Genomic DNA, 13,236 nt, shown 5'->3' on the forward strand with positions numbered 1-13,236 from the left:
AGGATATACATCCTTTTTTGTGACAGCATTCAGGCGGCGGTAGTCAACGCAAAACCGCCAGGAGCCGTCTGTCTTCTTCACCAAAATAACGGGCGCTCCCCAAGGACTCGAGGACTCCTGAATCACGCCTTGCTTCAACATTTCGCCGACTTGGTCGTTAATAACTTTGCGCTCGGATGGTGATACTCGATAAGGTTTCTGCCTAATTGGTGGTGCTGATCCGGTATTTATGACGTGGTGCGCCCGGGATTTTGGAAACGACAGCGTGGAGCGGGTCTGGGAAAAATCAAATACGGCAGAGTACCGGGAAAGAATCCTCAATAGAGACCGGCATTCGTCAGAGCGGAGAGATTTATCAATCATTCCAATGAACTTTGCTTCCTGGGGAGAAGGATCCAGAGAATGAACTGGGGCATCGGTCAGTGCAGAAATTGCGGTTGGGGCATATTCGTCGTACGAAGCAATTTTCATGCCCTGGGGAAGCACGGTGGTTTCGTTCGAGCAGTTCACCACCCACAATCTGGCACAGCCATCAGCAACTGAGACGACACAGCGCGGAACAAGTAGGTTCTTTTTGGCACAGCGTTCATGTACTGGCTCCACCAAGGCTTCGAACGTGCTTGAACGGATTGTGGGCGAAGTAACAACAATAAATCTTGCCGAAAGTGCTGGTACGGCACAGTCTTCCAATACAGAAAGAGCAGCGATATCAGTGCAATCGTCCATGAGGGGTGAAGGAACATCATCTGCCAGGTGAATTTCTCCATTCGCGCAATCAACAGTAGCGCCACACTCTTTCAGGAAGTCAATACCCAATATGACATCGTGTGTGGAATGCGGGAGTACAGTGAATTCTGTCTTGAACACCTTTCCACCGAGATGCACTCCTGCTAAACAAGTCCCAAGCGGACACAACACTTCGCCTCCAACTCCACGAAATGTAACAGGTTGATCCCAATGAAACATCACCTTTCGTCGTAAACTCTGTTTAAATCTCAAACTCATAACCGAAACCGTAGACCCAGTGTCCACCAAAGCGCTTACGGGAATTCCGTCAATTATAACGTCCACTTTGTTCTTTAACATTAAGACAGGCAGAGGTATTTCCGAAAAAGACTGTCCCGCGACCTCACCCCCATCGGCCGCGCCGGCTAGTTTCCCGGCGGTGGCGAGCGACGTCGTGGAGAGGGGGACCGCCGTAGGCGCTGAGTCGGGGGTGTGACACTCCTGTCAGAGGCCGGAGAGTTGTTGCGACGAGATTGCTGGAATGCCTCCTGTCTAGGGGAAAGTGCTGACTGCGGATGTCCGTAGCCCCCAAAATCGCGAGGGTAGGTAGTGCGCGACAACACGGGCCGTTGTTCCAATCTCGGTGTTTGGCGGCGGCGGCGGCAATAACGCGCAATGTGGCCAACGCATCCGCAAAAATAGCAGACAGGAGGTTCTCTCCGATACTCGGTCTGACCGTCTCTGTACTCGAGGTTAGGACGTCCGACATAGCTTGGGTACTGGGATAGGTATGGAGGGTTGAGGTGCTCATTACGGCTCCTCCTATCCCGGTCGACGTGAGGTGCCAGCTCCCGGGGATCCGCGAGCGTCATTGAGTTAAAACGGGTGTTCCTGGTTGGGAAAGCGTTCAAGGGCTCTTCTTGCATTGCACAGCCATCGCGAACGTCATCAGGCCGCTGAGTCAACTCTGCGTGCCGTACGAGTTCTTCTCGCACGATACGCCGCACAATCTCAGCGAGGTCGCCTGACGCGGCAACATCAACTGCAGCGACCGTGGTGACATTGGCAAGACGTCCAAACTTGGTCGTAACGCGCCGCATCTTCAAAACTTCAAACGTCCTGCAGTGCTGGATCACATCGGCCGTAGTGTTCAGCTGAACTTTGCTTATCAGAAAGTTGTAAACATCTTCGGCGATGCCTTTAAGAAGGTGACCCACTTTGTCTTCCTCAGACATCGCCGAATTTACGATCCGGCAGAGCTGCAGCACGCCTTCAATGTATGCCGTGCATGTTTCCCCCGGGAATTGAGCTTTTTGTAGCAAGGTCTGTTCGGCTTTTTTCTTTTTGGCGTCGGAGTCACCAAAACGCTTCCTGATTTCCGTTACAAAGCTATCCCAACTGGTGACGGTTGATTCATTATTTTCGAACCAAATCAACGCTGTGTGAGTCAGGGAAAACGGAACATTGTCGAGCTGCATGGTCGCGTCCCATCGATTGTATCGGCTTACTCGTTCGTAGTGCCGTAGCCAATCGTCGACATCCTCACCGGATTCGCAAGAGAAGTCGCGGGGCTCTCGTGGATGTTGCAAGGTGGTCAGTGGAGCCACGCGCTGAGCTGGTTCGTTGGGCATCTCCGGCAGCGATGGTGGTAGACCAGCGACTCGTCGGCTCCGGCGAAGAACCTGGGTGTGCTGAGGATCCGTCGTGGCGTACCCGGCACCCTCCACCACAATTGTTACGTGCGGGGAACGACGGTTTATTGCCAAGTCAACAAGGGGGTAGCTCAGTATGTCCGACTGCAGCCGCGAACGCTAGCAACCTCGTCTTTCTCTACCTTGCCAACACATTCCCTTAAATTCGTTGGTCAATTCCTTGGGACACTTGACCTTGTGGACCGTGAGTAGACAGCGTAACAGTATGTATGCGTGCATGCATGTATGTGTGTATGTATGTATGTATGTATGTATGCATGCATGCATGCATGTATGTATGTATGTATGTATGTATGTATGTATGTATGTATGTATGTATGTATGTATGTATGTATGTATGTATGTATGTATGTATGTATGTATGTTATGTATGTATGTATGCGTGCATGTATGCATGTACGCGTGCATGCATGCATGCATGCATGCATGTATGTATGTATGTATGTATGTATGTATGTATGCGTGCATGTATGTATGTATGTGTGTATGTATGTATGTATGTATGTATGTATGTATGTATGTATGTATGTATGTATGTATGTATGTATGTATGTATGTATGCGTGCATGCATGCATGCATCTAATAATACACACATATATTTATGCATGTACTTATGGAAGTGTGCACACATATATGTATGTATTTTTGAAGCGCTGCGTCCCCGCGAACCGAACAGGCTTTAATGAAGTTATTTCGAAGCAGTGACGGCAAAAAGTGGACCCCAAAAAAGCGACCGGGTTAACAAAGATGTCCTTCCCCCATTGTTAACTGCCATTTTCCAGAGCCGTTGTGCCAGGGGAATTTAAATTAAATGGCTTAGATATTCGTTGTCTGCACCCCACGCACTGTCATTAATCTTAAGCGGGATCTACGACATATTTTACTTTCTGCTGACTGGCTTGTCTCCCCTTTACAGTTGCGTGATACATACTAAGTTAGGTTACCTTAAAAGCGTGCTTCACAGCAAGCGTACTTATGCAGCGGAGAAGCTTCAGCATTGCAAAACGGAGCAAGTAGCGAGAAGTACGTAAAATTCCTCAACGACAAAAAACCAATTTCCGATGCCTTGCACTGCATACAAACAGAATAATAAGTCACAAGGTTCAAAATAGTTTAGATCAGCGGTCGGCAACCTCAGCCCACTCTCCTACGACAGTACAACGTGGCCCCCGGCATGCCCTCGACCCCCCTAATTCTATTTCTTCCCTAATCCCACGCCTAATCCTATTTGAGGTCAAACTGCTTATCGGGTTTCAGATAGGAAATGAAGGGGGGCACTTGATTTCCTCTCTGAAGGTCGATAAGCAGTTTGACCTCTAATAGGATTAGGCGTGATTTCTAAACAAGGTTTATATTCCTTTTTTGTACATTATTGTCGATTCCCGAATTTTTTTCCTTGCCTGCAAAGCTCCTTTCCCCTCCCCCTCCGATCTGCCGTCCGCCAACCGCCATGTCGGCTTCCTGCACCTCCGCCCTCCACCTTGAAAATTCTCTCGCAATAACGGTGAAATGGTGAAATATTATTTGCATTCTCCCGATGATTGAAGTTCGTGTACGTAGGTTCAAAATGAAAAAAAAAAATTGGCCGCGTATCTGCTCCTTTCGTTGCAAATGTCGTCAAAAAACGATAGTCTTTGTAGACATTTGCCAAGGAAATGCCCCCCTTTGCTTTCCCGCTCACCTCTCATGCTGTTCCTGTACCGTCGTGCTCATCCCACGGTAAACACACTAAAGGTTTGCGCAAGGCGATTTGAATTTACCGCGTTCCACTGCTACAGGCCGGGTTCCTCGATGCCAGCGCTGCAGTACGGCGGAGACGCGCGTGAATGAAGGCGGCCGACTACAGGGTTTATAGAACCGCGTGGTCGTACTCCACGTGCGTTCCAAGCAGAACGTGTAACCTAGCTAGTGGAACCTTTCGTTGCTGTTGCCGCGTGATTTGTCATATGCCGCCAGGAGGCGGCGGTTTTCTGCAGTAGATGTAGAATATCATTTGTTATCGAAAAACCAAGCATCCATGAATTTTTAAATAAAGGAACACTAAATATCCCTTGTGTACTAATTTCCTGTCTTATATTTGCGTAATGTCTTGTTCTTGTTCAACAAAGTTGACAATTATGAACATATAAACCGGGCTTAGACGTTTAAATTTGGCTGTGAGTATGTAAGATTATTGCGCAATATCAGTTTTGCTTTGACCGGGTGGCTGAATCGAGTTACATACAGACAGACCAAAATTTCTGGGTTTAAGTAGCCCAAGAAAGACTATCTATCGTCTTTTTAAAAAGAGAAGAAAGTCACCCTCTCCGATAGCTCAGTGGGCTAATGTTTTGCACTGGTCAACACAAGGAAGGGGGTTCCATCCCGTCCGCGGTTACCGCTTTCCAGGTGGAGGCGAAAAACGAAAACGCTCGTGCGTCGAGATCTCGACGCTGGGAAAGCCCTCGACACCTCGCGCCTTACTACCTAGGTACAGCGTTTGCACGTAAAACTTCCAAAATTAACATAAAAACCTAAACAATAATTGACGTGATCCCACTCTAAAAGTAAAACAAAATTCAAGTCGAAACATTCTGTACGGTAATTTTCATGCAGTTCACAATATTCACGGTTGAATTGTCATAGTCGTGCTTTGTGTTCAGGAAAGGAACAGAGTTGACTGCATCTGGGTAAATAAATTATCTAACATAATTCTTCGCGCCACTCCAGGGGAAAAGGTTGAACAGCACATTTTTTCCTTTGTTTTTGTCGTGTTTTGTTACACTCGAGACAGCCCGAGTCAGGCCTTTTTTATGTTTCCTTCTCGGTTGATTGATTGATTGATTGATTGATTGATTGATTGATTGATTGATTGATTGATTGATTGATTGATTGATTGATTGATTGATTGATTGATTGATTGATTGATTGATTGATTGATTGATTGATTGATTGATTGCGCTTAGCGCGCCGATGCTCCCAGGCTATGAGGCGCGCCGTAGTGGAGGGCACCGGACTAGTTTTGACAACCTGGGGATCTTCAAAGCGCGCCAAAATCCCGAACGCACGGACGTTTTCGCTTTTCGCTTTCATCTTATCGGTTCTTTTTCTCCTTTTGCCACGACTCAAAACCGTTTTTTAACCCAGGAAGTGCTTTTTTTCTTTGGGATTTGTTCTATTTTTGGCGCAACTCACGACAACGCGATGCAGACTCATTTTCGTCTACTTTCGCTTTTGTTCCGTGTTTTTATTTGTTGTAGCAATGACAGTCTTACAAATTATTAATTTTCAAAAACCCCACATTATTGTGTTTAAGAAGCTAACGCGTAATTTCATTTTCTCATTGCAGCGTGTTTGTGTTTCTTACCTCTAAAACATACAATTAGCGTTCTTCTAACTCCGCTTGGCGTACCTTTTAAGATACCAACCGTTTTTGAAGCAAGCCGATCGTGAAAATTACGAAAATATTTACTCCCGTTCTGCCACAGACAGCCTAGGATCAAGTACCAACTACACTGCCTACACGTTCCTCTCTGGTCAATTTTGCAAAAAAAATTTATACCGTAAAGTTCCTCTTTTTCCTCACCTACCGGATCCTCCCCCGGCTTGCAGTTCGAGAACGCCCTGCAGCTTCGCTCCGTGGTGCAGCAGGTGGCGCTGACATTGGCTGCGGCAGAGGTGGCGCTCGAGTTCGAGCACCGCGCCCTGACCATGCACCACGTGCTGGTCAAGGAGGCCGAGGAACGCGTCGACGAGTTCCGCCTCTTGAGCAGCAGCGTCTACGTCAACCTGCACGGCATCAGGGCCAGCATCGTGGACTTCGCCGCGTCCAGAATGTGCGCGTACACAGGTACGCACACGTGTTGATCTTTACCATATGGTATGGGAGTTTTAAAACAACCCCAAAATCACCCTACCCCAAACTGTTCCCGAGACCAGTGAGCTCTTGCCCCAGCAGACAACTGCAGCTGATAGAACTGGCGAAGACGACGGGTGGCTCAAATGGATCCCTGGAATGAGGTTTCCCCCCACAGGACTTTTCTCATTTCAATAACGCTGTACTTGTTCACTCAGTGATCATTATAATACCCACTCCCGGAACCAGAAAAGACTGTAGTTATGACAACAGTTCAATACAGAAGGCCCTGCAACTGGGCAGCACATTTGGTAGAAATCGTTTGCGCGCTGAAGAGATCGACCCAGTATTTAAAGTGGCTGCTGCAAAAACGCTTGCATGTTCCGCATATGGGCCACTTCACTTATTATGCTAAGAGGGGTACTTATTATAGACGGGACCATAACCCTGTTCACAAACGAAGCTAGTCCGCATACAGCCCCCTACTGCGGGCTGACTAGGCACTGTACCTCATACTTTTGCATGGGGTCACCGCTGCACTCAATATGGGCGCTGAAAAGTCTGAACAGTTTCTCATCAATGAGAAATTTTTCAGACTCTTCAGAAACCCATAGATGAGGTCGAACGTCCTCTCTACCGCGTTCGTATTCAAGCTGATGGTGATGACAGGTAATAATCAGTTTCGCAGATAAGCCATAAAGTCGAACTGCGATAGTCAAAAACTGCTTCTTAAAGGAGTACTGACACCAAATTTAGAGGCCTAAATAACGATATAATTGGCTTCAGTAGTTTGTACAGATTACCCACAGAAATTTTTGGAGCGATCCGAGGCTGGAAACGCATCAAAAATCGATTTTAATTGCCCTGGCCGCGAACTATTACAAATCGGCAGCACTAGCGAAATCGCTTAGGGTGTGACGTCAGGCTATCCGCGATTTTGCGGCCGATTCAGCATGACGTCATACAGTTGTTTCCGGAACCGGAAGCAATAGCCTGCGCTGTTGTTGTGGGCGGTCTCGCTTCGATAGGAGGTTTGGCTTGGCTGCGGTACCGCTGTGAGCAAGGCTTGCGAAGTGCGCACTTCACGTTTCCGCGCAGGTATTGCCATCTCTCGACCGGTCGGCGCACCGCCCGCCGCGCGCCGCGGGGGGCCGGTCAGCGTATACGCTTGCATCGCGGCAGATATCTGATCGCCGCTTTTAAAATAAGCCCTGATAACAATCCCAAGCACAATTTTTCACCACACTAACACCTACTTTCTCGCATGTGGAACTTCATTTTAACGATCAGATTGATTCAGAAGAGCAGCGACAAGCGGTTGCTACCGTCTTGCTACCGTGGTCTGCGCCGGATCGAGCCGCTGAGTGTCCGAGCTGGCAGGCGCGGCCGGCGTGTGCGCGAACTGTTTCCGAAGGCAGGAAACGCTTCACGATTGCCTGCTTTATCCATTTTTTGCGATTAAACGCGCGGGATCTACAAATTCAGCTCAGCGATAGTCGTAGTTGACCATGGAGCAAAAACGGTGGGCGGAGCGACGCCGACGACGCATCGCATGCACGCATCGGGTCATGTGTCTCAAATTCACGCGTACGACTAGTCGTGGTGACAGTCGTAACGATCAGTCGCATGCGAATCGAGTGTACAAATCGTACATGTGTCCAGCGCTTTAGTGTGAACCGCGTGCAATCCGTAGCAGACGATGCAGCGAACGTCCCGGACGTCACGGAGACCATGACGTCACGGTCCGACGTCACGGAGACCGTGACGTCAGGCAGTCCGCTTGCAGGCTCTCCTTCGAACGGCCATTTTCCCGCGCGGCGACCGAATTTGAAAGTGGTTGCAATAAACGTGCTATAATTAATTATATGTTGGTGGCTGACGCCTTTCGGTTCGATTTTCGTAATTACTGGGACCATAGGTATTCTTTACAGCATAAAAACTGAAAGCGAGAAATTTCGTGTCAGTACTCCTTTAAAGCTACTAATTTGCTATGGGGCTCTTATGCCAACCATGACTGTCACAATCCATTTCCTAGATCGTTGGAAGGGCTTTGAGATAACAAGAGGTTTAAATTTGTGATTTTTTGTGTCCCAACGGTGCTCTAGCTTCTAAGGATAATGAACAAACCCGCCAACAAGAGCTACGTATACCTAAAACCCACCTCCAACAAGGGCCGCATCATTACTGCCATATATCTGCGCGTTAACGAAGGAGGACCGGCACCACTTGCAGAACACTCTATTTGTGGAGTCCGAACATTAGGTCAGCCTTGTGTTCGGATGGTGAGCGCTCTTGACTTTGAATCCAGCGACGAGATTTGGAGACACGGGGAGACCTTTATTTTACACTCCACGCAGCAAAGAGTGATATCTGTTGTCCCAGTATAGTGCCCCTATCCAACTCCGGCGTGGTCTAGTGGCTAGGATAGCTAGCTTTCACCTAGGAGGCACGGATTCGATTCGCGGCGTCGGAATTGGGTATATCGTTCTCAGGGTGCAATGGTGAGCACTCCGGACATAGAATCCATCGGTCCGAGTTCGAGACTCGGGGGGGACCTTTCTTTTTCCAGCCACGAAGCCGGGGAGGCTATTCGTTCTACTTGTCCAATCCCCCTTTCGTTCTCTGGAGGGGGCTGGTCGGCGCTGGATTTCTCAAGCCCATTTTTAATTGTTTACACTTATAGAGGCGCTTTGAGACGCGTACAGTGTGTACACTTTAGGGCGCTTATTCTAAAATCAAGCGCCTCAAAAGTGTCAGTTTTTGAAAAGATATTTTTTCTGGCATTTCACGCGAATAATTTGGTCCACGTCGGAATAAATTCCCAAATGCGCTATAGCAATATCGTTTTGCAGGAAGCGACTTTCTTAGAGATTTGTAGATAAAGTATGCACGGTGTACACATATCACAAGCAACTTTCTCTTTTCTGTTGTGTTGTTTTGAGCAGTTCGCTATATCGGGAGCAAACAGGTGTGTTTTCCTTTGTACATATCGTGGCATAATTGCGTGTTACGCGTTTATCGCAGGAACGATGCCCACTTATGCTGACCTGACGAAGATGTCAGCAGAGAAGAAGAACGCGGTGGGCGAGAGCTTCAGCCTGGTCGCCGATGAAGTCAGGTGGGCCGATAGCCCCTATTGACATTTCCTTTTTTTAAGGCGAATGTCTCAGGTCTTTCTTTCTTGCAACGCTTGAAGTATACAAAATGGTTGTGATGTAGAGAGAATCGTTCAAAATTTTCAAGTTGCGCGAGCCGGGGATCGTACGTCAGGAAAGGGAAACAAAAGCACGGGAAGGGGGTAGGAGGGAGAACCTAAAAGAAGGCGGCACCGCGTGCACTGGAAAGGTGAAACAGCTGCGCGCAAGAAGGGTATGACTCCTGGAGAGGTTAAGATAACGGAGCGAGTGAACAAGATGCTCCTGGAAATTGCGAGTGCGCGGAACGAGCTTCGGTGGGTGCTGTCTTTGGGCGATGACGAAGTTCAACAGGAAATTCAACACCAGATCAACCGGAGGATTACCCATATAGGCCTTCGCATTCACATTCATTGACAGCGGGGAACATTCCCGGCCCTACGAGCTGTCTGAAATACCATCTCTAAAAGGCCCCACAATTAGAATTCTCCACAAGCAATTCCGCTCCTTGCCGCGTTATGAAACGCAATAAAACCACGCCAAAATCAAGTCGGGGACTGGACGTATCAGTCGAGGATGACAAAACAGGATTTACGGGTGAGAGAGCCTACACGTTCGTGCGCAAACCGTCAGGGGCGCTGCATGAAAACGAGCTATCCCTCTCGAATGATTAATGCAATGCAAATGACAACTAGCGACTGCCGTTTCCGTACAGTGTTTTGAATTCGTAAATTCAGCATATAACGTCTTCTGTCCACATTCCTTTATTTTCGTTCCATTGTTTTGCATATATGCATTTAAGGTGTTTTTGCCAACACAAAGACATCGCTGTGTTTGTGCCTGTCCACTTATACGCCCTACTTTAGAGCGAAAGCATTGTTATTCCAAGCATAAACCCATAAATCCGCTAGTAGCATGAACGTGGCCTCGAGGCTCAGCCAAGGTTTAAACCTCGCCTCGTGTGGTTGCGGAGTGAAAGCGTCTAATCGTGCGTTCATCCCAATTAGGGCTGCGTAGGGGATGGTATGGGGAAAGAGTAAGGCCGCGTGCCATCCAAACACAAGGAGGCGCTGGCCGCATCCAAGTTGTCATCGTGTTTCCGCCTTTACCGGTGACTTCGCCGAGCACCGCCTGCGTTTTACCTTCGATGCGTGTTCACAAACAAACTCCGATTAATGGCGTTCACCAACGCCACTACCTTTTAGCCTTGTTTTCTCACGTTTCCCATGTTCTCGGTGGCTAAAGCGTTGTGCTGATGAGCCCAAGCACGCGGGTTCGGTCCCGGCGTGGTGGAATCTTTTGTGATGAAGTCGAATAGCGAAAACGCGTGTGTGTCGAGACTTCGGCGCACATTAAAGATCCCCAGGTGGTAACAAATTACAGCCATTCCACTCAATGTTAGAGCTGTCGGAAGTGCAGAGCAGTGATTCGGCATAATGGGCTGTAGCGCCGTTCTCCGCTCACTGTTACCACGAAATGCAATTCCAATTTCCCGCCTTCGCAGTGCTCGCGCGCCCCCTGCCTGAAACTGCACTAGCGGGAGTTCTCTTGCCTTAGTACTTTTCTCCCCGCACGTGCCGGCGTTGCACTGCCACGTTTTGCGTTTACTATGTATAAAAACCACTCCAACGGGCGTCCTCAACTAAAGGAACGCGGGCGCTGCCGGTTAATTACGTATATTTTTCCTCAAATGCACCTATAGTTTTCTTCGCGCTAAATAACGGGAAGATCTATGACAAGCACCACCGTTTCACGAGTTTCGAACGCTTATGACTATTAAACCGCTTGGCTTTCGAAGCCTCTGGGGCACGCCGCAAACAGCAGCGTTACCCCGGGACGCCGCCTTGGTGCTCTATATACTTGGGTCGAGCGAGTGAGCTAGGACGACAAGGCGAGCGCCGAAAGTGCTCTGCACTGAAAATTAACAATATCCCAGGAGTAGCTTCGGTGCGTTTTAAACCACAATCACATTTCCACTGTTTTTTTTTTTTTTTCGTGTCACTGACGTCCTCTCGCACTCACAGCGCCGACATGTCGCAGTTCCACCCATACACGAACGTGATCTTCCTAAGCGACCTGATTCGTGGCCTGCGCGACGCCTACGAAATGTCCTTCGGGGACGTGTTCTCCTGTGAAGAACTGGACGCGTGGCGCCACCTGGAGCGGTGGTCGGACGACATCGTGGGCTGCAGCGGCGCCACCGACTTTGTCGTCGCCTGCGTCCTGGAGAGCACGCTGCAGTCGTCTCCATCTCTCGGGGAGGGGAGCGAAGAACTGTGATGGATGAAGTTTTTCCCCGCGCTGTGGCAACTTCTCGCTTCCGTGTAGATTACGACGCCGTGACTATACATATATGAGCTAAATTCGTACCCACTGTGCCGGCGCCTTTATTTGGGTGATTGCGAAAATTGTCCAAGTACGGTGGTATACAACGATCTGGCGCAAAGTCTCCTTTGGCATTTGGGACATGCCATCTGGCTTGAAACGGTTAAAAGCAAAGTTCAGACAGTGCTCTACCTTGTAGGATCCTTGATTAGGAAGGAGCAACGTGAACAATGGCGCGAGCGTACTTCTTTTTTCCGGTTTCTTTTCCCTCCTTTAAGGAGGAGGGGGCTGGGAGTGAACCAGGAGTGTGGACGGCCTTAATTTTACGAGTGTTGACGGCCTTATACATGTACGTGTACAGGAACTGCCTGTCGCTTCATGCACATTGTCCTATTTTATACCGTAACCATACTATTGCTCCCCTCCATATTTTATGTCGTGCTCCCCAATTGAAATGTGCGCTGAATGGCGGACTTATTCCCGAAGATAGCCGAAGATATCGTAATGATCTTAGGTCAGCCATAACGCGACGCGTAATTTGCACGAAGTCTCTGCACAAGCGTTACAACTTTCAATATGTCTACGATTGCGGCTGCGTACGTAAATACGTTTAAGATCGCTTTAGTTTGTTGAATACACATTTTTCTTCAGTTCCCTACCGGGCATGCCGTAGAAAAATACTACCACCTTTTACAGTGCTTAGCAGGGAAAAGCGCGCTGGCATGCCTCTAACAGTGTGCGCCGCAGAGCGCTGTAAAGCCTCTTCACCACTCCGTTCATTTTTTCGCGTGTTTAAAAATCTGGCTGCTGTAAACAAATTCATCCCAAGCAAAAGTAAAGACGAAGCTTCAAACCGGGTGCTTTCTTCCAGTCTGCGACACAACCGTTACCTTAGTTACAGTGACTAACAGCGTTGTCTCGGAGATGGTATTCTACACCAAGAAGTTTCAAGAACATTTTCACCAACATGCTTATTTATAGGTTTTCCTATTATGTTCAGGGACTGCATTTTGTTTGCCATCCAAATTCAATTTGAAGTTATACTTATGCCCATGTTGTTTCTTAGCTTGCCGTAAGGCTTTACTTAATGAACAGCTGGTAGAAACCGAAAAAGCGAAAGTTGCGCAATTCAGCGTCGCCGTACTTCGACGGAAGACGCTGAGGCGCGTGTTTGTCAGAGCTGAGACTGGGCGAAGTCGTCATAGGAGAACGTTCGCTCTTACTTCACTTAATCGCGCAACTTGAGCATTTAGACCAGAGTGAGAGAGAACGACTTTAATGAAAGCTGAAGAGGTCCGCCCAACTAACGATAGGGCTTGCTACTCCAGATGGGGTGAACACAGTGAGGTGACCGCGAAAAAGAGAGAAAAAATCACGCCATGTCCACGGAATGAATGATAAGTGGGGCGAAGCTCGAGAGGGGGAGATCATCGGTAACCGTAACTCTCCCGTGAAAGTTCGCCCATTACATCATTAGGAAAGACGTAAGACTGTGTGCGTGCA

This window comes from Haemaphysalis longicornis, unplaced genomic scaffold (assembly GCF_048455015.1).
Source record: "Haemaphysalis longicornis isolate Haplotype H1 unplaced genomic scaffold, Haemaphysalis longicornis Haplotype H1 scaffold_10, whole genome shotgun sequence".
NCBI classification, from domain to species: domain Eukaryota; kingdom Metazoa; phylum Arthropoda; class Arachnida; order Ixodida; family Ixodidae; genus Haemaphysalis; species Haemaphysalis longicornis.